This window comes from Herpailurus yagouaroundi, unplaced genomic scaffold, assembly GCF_014898765.1.
Source record: "Herpailurus yagouaroundi ecotype Mexico unplaced genomic scaffold, PumYag 161, whole genome shotgun sequence".
NCBI classification, from domain to species: domain Eukaryota; kingdom Metazoa; phylum Chordata; class Mammalia; order Carnivora; family Felidae; genus Herpailurus; species Herpailurus yagouaroundi.
Genome location: NW_024412402.1, coordinates 22,072,196 through 22,085,030, shown reverse-complemented (window position 1 = coordinate 22,085,030; position 12,835 = coordinate 22,072,196). Strand labels below are relative to the sequence as shown.

General features: G+C 35.7%; 1 pseudogene; it reads right to left on the bottom strand.

Moving 5' to 3' along the window:
• Positions 1-8,387: 8,387 nt before the first annotated feature.
• Positions 8,388-8,486, bottom strand: LOC121035689 (uncharacterized; annotated as a pseudogene).
• Between the last annotated feature and the right edge of the window lie 4,349 nt (positions 8,487-12,835).

Here is a 12,835-nt window from a genome sequence, read left to right as displayed (position 1 = left end):
AGCAAAAATAAATAATCGGGAGTACATCAAACTAAAAAGATTATCCACAGCAAAGGAAAACATCAACAAAATAAAAAGCCTACTTATGGAATTGGAAAAAAATGTTTGCAAGCCATGTATCTAATAGGGGGTTAATACTCAAAATATACAAGGAACTCATACAACTGAATACCAACAACAACAACGACAACAACCTAAATAAATAAATAAATAACTCAATTTATCTACGTTTTTTTTAATTTTTTATTTATTTTTGGGACAGAGAGAGACAGAGCATGAACGGGGGAGGGGCAGAGAGAGAGGGAGACACAGAATCAGAAACAGGCTCCAGGCTCTGAGCCATCAGCCCAGAGCCTGACGTGGGGCTCGAACTCACAGACCGCGAGATCTTGACCTGGCTGAAGTCGGACCCTCAACCGACTGCGCCACCCAGGCGCCCCAATTTAAAAATGGACAAACTACCTGAACATACATTTTTTCGAAGAGAGCACATAAATAACCAACAAATATAGGAAAAGGTGCTCAATATCACTCATCATCAGGAAAATGCAAATTAAAACCACAATAAGATACCACCTCATACTTGTTAGGATATTTATTATCAAAAAGACAAAAGATAGCAAATGCTAGCAAGGATATACAGAACAGTGAGTCCTTTTACTCTATTGGTGGGAATGCAAACTGGTGCAACCACTATAGAAAACAGTCTGGAGGTTCCTCAAGAAATTAGAAAGAGGAACTACCACATGATCCAGCAATGTCACTTCTGGATATATATCCAGAGGAAACAAAATCTTTATCTTGAAGACATATCTGTATTCTAATGTTCACTTCAGCATTATTTATAATAGTAAAGGTATGGAAACAATCTAAGTATCTATTGGCAGATAGATAAAAATATAACACACACACACACACACACACACACACACACACACATATACTGGAAAGTTCTTCAGCCTTTAAAAAAGGAGATCCTGCCATTTGTGACAACATGGATGAAACCAGAAGGAAATTGTGCTAAATGAAATGAGGCACAAAGAAAGACAAATACTGCATAGTGTCACGTATATGTGAAAACTTAAAAAAAAAAAAACACATTGAGCTAATACAAACATAAAGTAGAACAGTGGTTGTCAGGGACTAGGGGAGTGATAGAAATAGAGAGAGGTTGGTAAAAGGTACAAACGTTGACTTATAAGGTGAATAAGGTCTGAGGATCAGATGAGTAACATGGTTGCTATAGCTGATAAATATTACACAATTGAAATTTTCTGAGAGAGTAGCACTAAAAGTAATCTCGCTCCCTCTTAAAAAAAACAAAGGTAAATATGTGAGGTGTTAATTAGCTTGATGGTATGGGAAGCCTCTCACAATGTGTACATATAAGAAATCATCACACTGTACAGCTTAAATATACTACAACTTCTGTCAATCATACTTCAAAACATGGAAAAAGGCAGTGGCAATGCACAACATAACACAAATGGAAGTAAAAAGTAAGACAAAAATATAGCACAAATGACTGGGTGGAAAGTAAGAATATTTAAGAATCCTAATCTATAAAGTGCTATAATATTATTTTAAGGTAGACTGTGAAAAGGTAAAGATATATATTATAAACTATACAACAATCACTTAAAATATAAAACACAAAGAGGTTTTTGTCATCTGATATGTTAAAAACGAGGTAAAATGAAATTTTAAAAATGTTCAATCCAAAAGGAGGTAGAATAAGAGAGGGGAGGATAGGAAATGAGTGAATAACACATGGGATAAACAGAATACAAACAAGTTGGATGATTTAACCTTGACTCTACAAATACTTAGATCAAACATTAAGAGTGTAAACCATAGGTCAGCAAACTATGCTAAATATGGCTCATTGTGATTTTTTATTAATAAAATTTTATTGGAACACAGCCTTGCCCATTCATTTATGTGTGGTCTATGCAGCTTTCATGCTTTAATAGCAGAGTTTAGCAATTTCAACAGAGACAGTATGATCCAAAAGCCTAAAATATTACCATCTGGCCATTTCAGAAATGGTTTGTAGACCCTTAGTCTATAAACTACAATTTAAAGTCAGAGATTCTCAAATTGGACTTAAGAAAAATAGCTAAACATGGGGTGCCTGGGTGGCTCAGTTAGTTAAGCATCCAACTTCAGCTGGGGTCATGATCTCTCAGTTCATGGGTTCAAGCCCCATGTCAGGCTCTGTGCTGACAGTTCGGAGCCTGGAACCTGCTTCGGATTCTGTGTCTCTCTCTCTGCCTCTCCCCCACTCACACTCCATCTCTCTCTCTGTCTCTCAAAAATAAATAACCTTTAAAAAATTTTTAAAAATAAAAATAGCTAAATGTGATCTGCAAGAAACGCACCTTAAATACAAAGGAATTGGTAAATTAGAAGTGGAAGACAGAAACAGTGATGCCAATAAACATTAACTATATGCAAGCTGGAATGGCTAAGATAATATCAGACGAGGAGACTTCATAAAAAATATTATCACCAGAGATAAAAAAGGAACATTTCTTAAGGATAAAGTTGTCAATTCATTAAAAAATAACAAATGTAAATGTGTATGCATCTGACAGATGCAAAATATATGAAGCAAAAACATACCAGGACTGAAGTGAGAAATGGACAAATCTACAATTATAATGGGAGATTTCAACACTCCTCAATCAGTAATTTATAGACAAGATAGATAGAAAATTAGCAAACATAAATACTTGAACTGTACTGTCAACAAATTTGACATACTTGATATTAACGAATATTTTACCCCCAAACAGCAGAATACATACTCAAGTGTTGGCAGAACATTCACCAGTATGAGATCCAATCTTCAAGTTATCAATGGCAGAGATCTATAGTTCCAAAGGATCTTTGGAGTTTACAGCCCCCAAGACTGATTTCTTTTTCTTTTTCTAGAATTTATAGTTTCCATTGTATAACACGAGAGGAAACCAAAAGCCTAACTGGTGGTCTGTTGTACCCACTATCATTTGTCTAAAAGTGACTCTTCCCCTTAACTTTTATAAGGGTTCATAACATAAGCATATAAGACATACTAATTATACACTCAGCACTGAGAGCAATAAAAGTGGTACACAACAGTGGTCCAAACAGCCCACCACATGGTCACAGCACCTTCTGTAGTAAGCAGAAAACAAAACAGTATCTCTTTCTCTCTCTTCTCTTAACTGAGTAATCATGATATGGTCACTTGACCTCCTTGTCTGTCTATGTGGAACAAGTAAGACCTACAGTTTAGCCTGCTCAGCAGAAAGTTCAGGGATGCTCAAGGTCCATGGTAGTCTGCCTGTCCCAATGCATAGTAATAAAATAGGTAGGCATTGATATAAAAACTGATGGACAAATAAGTCAATGAAACAAAACAGTGGACTCAGAGAAAAACCATGTATAGGTTAGAATTTAATATATGACAAATATGGAAATAAAGCACCACAAATCAGAAGTGGAAGAATAAGTTATTTTGTATATGATGCTAAGAAAGAAAATTAGAGACAGGGATGCCCACTCTCACCGCTGTTGTTTAACATAGTGCTGGAAGTTCTAGCATCAGCAATCAGACAACAAAAGGAAATCAAAGGCATCAAAATTGGCAAAGAAGAAGACAAGCTTTCGCTTTTTGCAGATGACATGATATTATACATGGAAAATCCGATAGACTCCACCAAAAGTCTGCTAGAACTGATACATGAATTCAGCAAAGTTGCAGGATACAAAATCAATGTACAGAAATCAGTTGCATTCTTATACACTAACAATGAAGCAACAGAAAGACAAATAAAGAAACTGATCCCATTCACAATTGCACCAAGAAGCATAAAATACCTAGGAATAAATCTAACCAAAGATGTAAAGGATCTGTATGCTGAAAACTATAGAAAGCTTATGAAGGTAATTGAAGAAGATTTAAAGAAATGGAAAGACATTCCCTGCTCATGGATTGGAAGAATAAATATTGTCAAAATGTCAATACTTCCCAAAACTATCTACACATTCAATGCAATCCCAATCAAAATTGCACCAGCATTCTTCTCAAAACAAGAACAAGCAATCCTAAAATTCATATGGAACCACAAAAGGCCCCGAATAGCCAAAGTAATTTTGAAGAAGAAGACCAAAGCAGGAGGCATCACAATCCCAGACTTTAGCCTCTACTACAAAGCTGTCATCATCAAGACAGCATGGTATTGGCACAAAAACAGACACATAGACCAATGGAATAGAATAGAAACCCTAGAACTAGACCCACAAACGTATGGCCAACTAATCTTTGACAAAGCAGGAAAGAACATCCAATAGAAAAAAGACAGTCTCTTTAACAAATGGTGCTGGGAGAACTGGACAGCAACATGCAGAAGGTTGAAACTAGACCACTTTCTCACACCATTCACAAAAATAAACTCAAAATGGATAAAGGACCTGAATGTGAGACAGGAAACCATCCAAACCTTAGAGGAGAAAGCAGGAAAAGACCTCTCTGACCTCAGCCGTAGCAATCTCTTACTCGACACATCCCCAAAGGCAAGGGAATTAAAAGCAAAAGTGAATTACTGGGACCTTATGAAGATAAAAAGCTTCTGCACAGCAAAGGAAACAACCAACAAAACGAAAAGGCAACCAATGGAATGGGAAAAGATATTTGCAAATGACATATCGGACAAAGGGCTAGTATCCAAAATCTATAAAGAGCTCACCAAACTCCACACCCGAAAAGCAAATAACCCAGTGAAGAAATGGGCAGAAAACATGAATAGACACTTCTCTAAAGAAGACATCCGGATGGCCAACAGGCACATGAAAAGATGTTCAGCGTCGCTCCTTATCAGGGAAATACAAATCAAAACCACACTCAGATATCACCTCACGCCAGTCAGAGTGGCCAAAATGAACAAATCAGGAGACTATAGATGCTGGAGAGGATGTGGAGAAACGGGAACCCTCTTGCACTGTTGGTGGGAATGCAAATTGGTGCAGCCGCTCTGGAAAGCAGTGTGGAGGTTCCTCAGAAAATTAAAAATAGACCTACCCTATGACCCTGCAGTAGCACTGCTAGGAATTTATCCAAGGGACACAGGAGTACTGATGCATAGGGGCACTTGTACCCCAATGTTCATAGCAGCACTCTCAACAATAGCCAAATTATGGAAAGAGCCTAAATGTCCATCAACTGATGAATGGATAAAGAAATTGTGGTTTATATACACAATGGAATACTACGTGGCAATGAGAAAAAATGAAATATGGCCTTTTGTAGCAACGTGGATGGAACTGGAGAGTGTGATGCTAAGTGAAATAAGCCATACAGAGAAAGACAGATACCATATGGTTTCACTCTTATGTGGATCCTGAGAAACTTAACAGGAACCCATGGGGGAGGGGAAGGAAAAAAAAAAAAAGAGGTTAGAGTGGGAGAGAGCCAAAGCATAAGAGACTGTCGAGAACTGAGAACAAACTAAGGGTTGATGGGGGGTGGGAGGGAGGAGAAGGTGGGTGATGGGTATTGAGGAGGGCACCTTTTGGGATGAGCACTGGGTGTTGTATGGAAACCAATTTGACAATAAATTTCATATATAAACAAAAAATAAAAATAAATAAATAAATAAAATATTGTTTCAAACTGGAAAAAAAAAAGAAGGAAAATTAGATCCCTAAATAACATAATGCATAAAAGTAGAATCCAGACATATTAATGAAAGATAAAATAGAAAACCAATAAAATAAAATGTCAGAATATATATTTGTGATTTAAATGTGGGGAAGAATTGTCTTTAAAATACCTGAGAAGCACAAACCCTCAGGCTAAATACTTATATCAAAATTAAATATTTTTGTTTAGGAAGAATAGTGTGTATAGAGTTCATAGAGAAGTGATAGACTTTAAGAAAAAAACTTGCAATATTCAAAACTGACAATGTAAAAATGTACAAGGAATTCCTTTAAGTCCACAAAAGATAGATAACCCAAGAGAAAAAAAAAGTGGGTACACATATGAATAGGCAATTAAAATGAAATAAACCCCCAAAGCAATAAGCAAATCAAAATATATTCAAGCTCAGTAGTAATCATAGAAGTAAATGAAAACAATCATGAAATATCATCTTATCCCTTTTAATTTGCTTAAAATGTAAAATTAGGCAATACCACCTATTGGTTGTATGTAAGAATAAAGGAACTCACTGAACTCCCAGTGGGAGAAGAATGGGGGAACACTTCAAAGCTATCTCTCAGCATTTTGTCAAATCACATCTACACACCCTCTATGACCCAGGAGTTACACTCCTAAGTATGTAGCCTAAAGAAATTCTCCCTTTGTTCCACAAATGACATACATAAAACTGCCCATTGTTACCTTGCTTATTGTGATACAGATTCAGAGCAATCTGGGTGCCCATCCCTGACTGGAGAGTAGACATATTAATTTTGGTCGATACACATGCAGTCTTATGCAACATTTACAAAAAATGGACTAGATGTTCACAGAGTGCTATGGCTGGTACTCCAGTGCTAAGTAAAAGAAATAAAATGACATCTGTGATTTACCATGATTTCCAAAAATTAATAACACAAGGACACACCAAAAAAAGCATATTTTGTAAGACTACATAGAATCAAAGAATACATATAAAATGTATTACAATGTTTGCCAATGTTGAATGAGGAGAATGAAAATTTAAAATGGGGACAAATAGGAATGGAGACAGGGGTCAAGAGGGGGAGAGTAAATAGGTATTAGTAAATTAGTTCTTTCTCTCTTGAAATAGTTCAAAATGACCTCAAATGGAGGTAACAACATAAGGTAAAGCACAAAGGCAGGAATGCATAAGTCTGTAAAAACAAAGAGAAATAACCCAATCCGAATAGAACAGAGTGTTTCAATAGGGGTAACTGAAGAGAAGCTTGGAAAGATATGTTGGTAGGCTGAAATTGGATGATTTTTATTCATTTTGATCTAAAAACTAAGATATAAACTTTACTAATATTTCATATATGGATTGACCCTGGGACTCTAGCTCATAATTAAAGACATTTGGGTTCCATATGGAAGAAAAATTCTGAAAAGAGCCAAATTTTCTGTCATTTCTCCTAAAATCTTTCCTAAATGTCTTCTGTTTCAGTGTAGCTAACGTCTATGGGCACTTCCTATGGCTCTGTGATGTCATTTCCTTTTGTAGCTATTAGTTCCCTGCAGTGTTTGTACTTTACTCAACCCAGGCTGTCTGATAACAGATGTGATTTCCAGCTGTGTCTATATACCAACCACAGCGGGTTCATTAATAACAATTATTAAGTACTTTATGTTATAAATCGAGCCTGTGGCAATAGAGAAAACATCCAGTCATTTGTTTTATGGCCTCTTGTCAGAGCTAACTATAAATTCCCATTATCTCAACATTATCAGCACTACAAAATGAATCTAAGCATGAGTCATAAATAAAACTACCAAACAGCTCAATCATTCTGCAAAGAACAGAGCATAAATTAACAGTTGACGATGTAATGTTATATATGAACTTAAGTAATAGCTCAGGCCTTCTTGTCAGCTAATTATGTAAATTATTATTTTTAAGACTTAGATTTGTATTTGCATGGCCGGTGCATTCATTTATTCATACAATTAGAGTTCAATAAATATGTAGTCCATACATCGCCCTCCCATAACCCAAGAGTTCCTGCTAATGATATATGAAGTACAGTGAAAATGAAGACAGAGAAGTTTCAACTGAGAGAATGTCTCTTAGGACTAGAGAGAGCAGGGGGAAAAAATCACATTTTCCCTGAATATTACATTTCACAGGATAAATCATTAAACTTAAAAAAATTAATAGACAAAGAGCCATGAACTATATGCATTATTGTTTCCTACATGGAAGTTGGTATGGATTTTCAGTCAATCATAAAAATATTCATTTAGTTATCTCTCTGTATTGGGTCCAAGTCATCTTCAATGATGAAGACAGAACAGAACAATAAACTGAACACATGAATTTAATTTTTTAAGAGAGAAATAGCTAGTAACATGTGAAAAATGTTGAAACTCACTAATAACCAAGATGTGCAAATTAAAATTATGAGGTATTATTTTTCATGTTTTAAAGGCTAATTCCCAGTAGGAGGGAGAAAGCAGTAAAAAAGGAAATTAAATCAATTACTAAAAGGCATACAAAGCGGTTCAAATCTGAAAGGCCATTTGTCAGTGTCTACCAAGCGCTCTAAAAGTGTCCATCACTTTTTTTTAAATTCAGGTATAATTGACATGCAACATTACACTAGTTTCAGGTATATAATATAATGAGTTGATACTTGTATGTATTGCGAAATGATCACAACGATGAGTCTAGCTAACATGTAAAAATATGGAATGCTTCGTGAATTTGTGTGTCATCCTGGCACAGGGGCCATGCTGATCTTCTCTGTATATGTGCTACCAAAGCGAGCACAAGTGTTCGTTACTTTTGATCAGAAATTCTAACTCTGGAAAATGTATCAGTTACAGATTTAGTACATGAGTGTTACTGATACCGAACTTATAATGGCAGATAAAAAATAAATATCAAACGATAAGGTTCATTAGAAGAATGGGAAAATAGCTCAAGTAAAGTCTAAAGAAAAAGCTAAAGAGTTCATGGTACACCCATATAATGGACTACTGTGTTCTATCCAAAAGTATTTTGATATTATTTAATAGGAAAGTGTTCACAGAACACTTTTATATGTCATAAAATGTTATGTATAGTATAATTTTAATTATTAATCATACTATGAAGTTTTTATACACATATATACATGCACCAATATACAAGGCTAGAAGAAATACCCTAAAATATTAAGTTTTTTTTTTCACATGATAGAACTGTGAATACTTTATATAACGTAAATTTTCTATATTTTCTGAAGTCTCTCTCAGTGAGAGAAATAATATACAACAAATCTGGCGAGTAAGAATTTCAACTCATATTTTTTCAGGACTTCCACAACCTGTAACCAATAGGCTCATCCAATCTTGCCTTTCACAAAGTTCAACATAAAACTGGCCAACTCCATTTTCTCACTACCTCCAAATCATGCTCTGCCTTCCAACCAACCTCTGTTCAAGCTACATTTCATGTGTACACTCAAGGTAACAAAAGTAGCTAAACAATATTAAAGTTGAAATCTTAATGAACTCAATCTCTGTCTAGGATCACATAGAAACAGGAATACCCCAACAGTCAAAAGTAATCACATAACCCTCAAAAATATTTTCCTTACATCTTTTAAAGAACCTTGAAATGAGATCCAGTTCATTATCCACAGCCAAACTGCTCAAAGTCCATTGTGCAGCCTCCATATTTCCCTCAGACCTTCCTTTCTGCCATGCCCACACAAGCGTTCTCACCTTCTTCTAACCTATGACCCAGTTGTCTTCTTTGGTTATATCCTCTCTTTTTCATGTCACATCTCTTGTCTCTGACCAGTCTCCAGATTGGCAAAGGTAGAACTATGAGAGGGAAAGCTGCAGTTTCCACATCTGCAGAGAATAAACACTGTCCTACCAATATCATAAGATGTAAGGTTTTAAATATCTTAAAACTGTACAGCATTGTACATGTTGTGACTATTGTAACCTCATTTCTTATTTGCACAATAGGTATTACTAATATATAACTAATACTCTGTAAGCACTATTTTATCCATAATATCCACAACTATGGAAGTATTTACACTTCATTATTCCCTGTCTTCCTTCCTGAACCAAATCCATCATTAACTCTATTTTACCTTCAAATTATATCTTAAGTCATCCACAGCTCTTTGTGTCCATCAGCACCCATCTAACCCAAGTATCTATGATCTCTGAAGTAACTTCCGACTTATACTCCCATCCACTCTTGCCTCCTCCACACTATTATGCATACAAGAGCCAAACATTTTTCTGAAAAGTTAATCAAAAGTAATCAATTCCAAGATTGATTGGTTTCTTTAACAGACATGATAGGCCCAGTTATTTGAGTAGAACATAGATGATGAAGTTCATACATAATGACATAAGACCACAAAAGAGTAACTAGAACGCATAAAAGGGATGTTTACTTTGCCATAGAACTCTGTAAGTCTGTGTAGCCAGGAGAGAGAGAAGTATGCTGACAAATTACTTATTCAACTTTACAAAACATATTTGAACACATTTACATTGTTTTTCCCACAGATGACTACACTAGTAAAGTTTATAAACCAAGCACACACTCTGTATGAACTAAGTACCTTAACAGCTTCTTACTGTAATTAGGATAAAATCTTTGAACCTTACCATTGACCTACAAGTCTATGCTTCTTATCTCTCCAGCCAATATCTCCAGGCTTATTATGCTTATACTGACTTTGTTTCTTTACTATTTCAGCCCTTTCCCACATTTGTGGGATTCCATTCCATTTGCCCTATTCCACCTGAATAGTTTCCACAGGGGTTCAACCATTTTGAAGCATGTATGCCAAACTGATGTTAGGGTTTGACAGGAATGTATTTGCATGCAGAGCTGACGAGCTTCCTGAGACAATACTAATAATAGGATAAGAAACATCCAGCTACTGAAATTATCTCAATCTATTAGCACTGTTCATTGAAATACAAAAGTGATTCTGAAGATGCCATGCCAGCATTTATTTCATTCCAATCCCACGGACTGGGAGATTTGTGATTTAAAGATTGTTGTGTAAAATCAGTAATTGCTTTTTCTCTTCTGGGAAACTGGTCCTCTATATAAAGAAAAATAAGTGGGATGCCTACTGTTAGTTACTATTTCCCCCTTCTTTGCTGATTGAACTTTGATTTTATTTTAGGTGTCACTGTGTCAGGTTAAATGCTGGCTTCTGCCTAAAAGCTTACAGTGTCCGTTGACAGGCACATTTATGGCTAATGACACATATGCAAGACATTCCTGGGAAAGATTATGGTTTCTGGGAAAAAAGAATGGATGTACCTGGTAAGGCACATCCCTTTCCCATATTTTCCTACCTTGGATGTGGATATGATTTCTAAATCTCTAGCAGCCATCTGCTAACCATAAAATGAAAAACATTAAGCAAAGGTCAAGAGATCCACAGAGAAGCTGGCCTGACATCTTTAACCTACCAAACCAACTCTATCAGGTATTTATTTCCAATTCTACATGACCCTTTCTCATTGATTTATGGGAGAATAAAATATGTTTGCTAAGTCTAGATAGCTCCTGTGTTTTGGTGTCCATGGGCCTACTTCTGGTTATGTGACCTCATGTTCCAACAAAGCTAGAAATCCCTTAAAGCTCCAAAACCAAGTGGTAGTTTGTAATCTAGCAAAAGAGAGTATCTATTTCCTGATTATGTTTCATGTTAAGTATAAAATGGTAATTGAGACATTTTTCTGAAACACTTGTTTTCAAAGAAGCAAAAATTACAGGGAAGAGTGCCCAGCTGAGAACAAAGTTACTGAATTCTGGAAGCTGAGATATTAGCAGAAACACATAAATAAAGGAAGTTTTAGTTTACCCTTCTAGGCCCATGACAGACCAACTGGTTGAATATAATCAGTACTGTTATCAATATCCTATCAATATCCTAAATGACATAAAAAATAGGGTATCTCTAGTGGACATTTATTAAACTCTTTATTCTAGAAAAAAAAAAGAAATGTTTTATTTTTCAAGTGTCCATGGAACAGTCATACAGATTGGTTCTGAGTCCTAGATAATAAGAGGGCTCTGAATAAAAGGTGATTGTACAGTTTCACCAAAAACTCTATAGTTGTTTGTCCCAAAATGGCAGCCACTGGACGCAGGTGGATATTCAAATTCAAATGAATTAAAATTAAGTTAAATTTAATTTGAGTTCCTCAGTCATACTAGCCACATATGGCTATAGGATAACACAAATATAGAAAAAATTTCATCACTGCAGAAAGTTCTCTTGAACAGTGTTGCTTTAGGTACTGAGACACAGCTATACACCTAGGACATTACTCAGTATATAACGTATATAACTGATTGGATTGCCCCTGGAGAATAAGCTCCATGAGGGAAGAGATTTTTATCAAAGTTACACACTGCTTGGGAATGCAAGCTGGTGCAGCCACTCTCGAAAACAGTATGGAGGTTCCTCAAAAAAACTAAAACTAGAACTACCCTACAACCTAGCAATTGCACTACTAGGCATTTATCCATGGGATACAGGTGTGCTGTTTCGAAGGGACATATGCACCCACATGTTTATAGCAGCGCTATCAACAATAGCCAAAGTATGGAAAGAGCCCAAATGTCCATCGATGGATGAATGGATAAAGAAGATGTGGTATATATATATATACAATGGAGTATTACTCAGCAATCAAAAAGAATGAAATCTTGCCATTTGCAACTACGTCAATGGAACTGGAGGGTATTATGCTAAATGAAATTAGTCAGTCAGAGAAAGACAAAAATCCTATGACTTCACTCATATGAGGACTTTAGGAGACAAAACAGATGAACATAAGGGAAGGGAAACAAAAATAATATAAAAACAGGGAGGGGGACAAAACAGAAGAGATTCATAAATATGGAAAACAAACTGAGGGTTACTGGAGGGGTGGTGGTAGGGGGGGATGGGCTAAATGGGTAAGGGACACTGAGGAATCTACTCTTGAAATCATTGTTACACTATATGCTAACTAATTTGGATGTAAATTTTTAAAAATAAAAAAATAAAATTAAAAAAAAAAACAAAGTTACACACTGCTCTACCTCTAATGCCAAGACAGGAGCTTATACATACCTGGTGGTCAACAAATAATTGTTTGGATAAT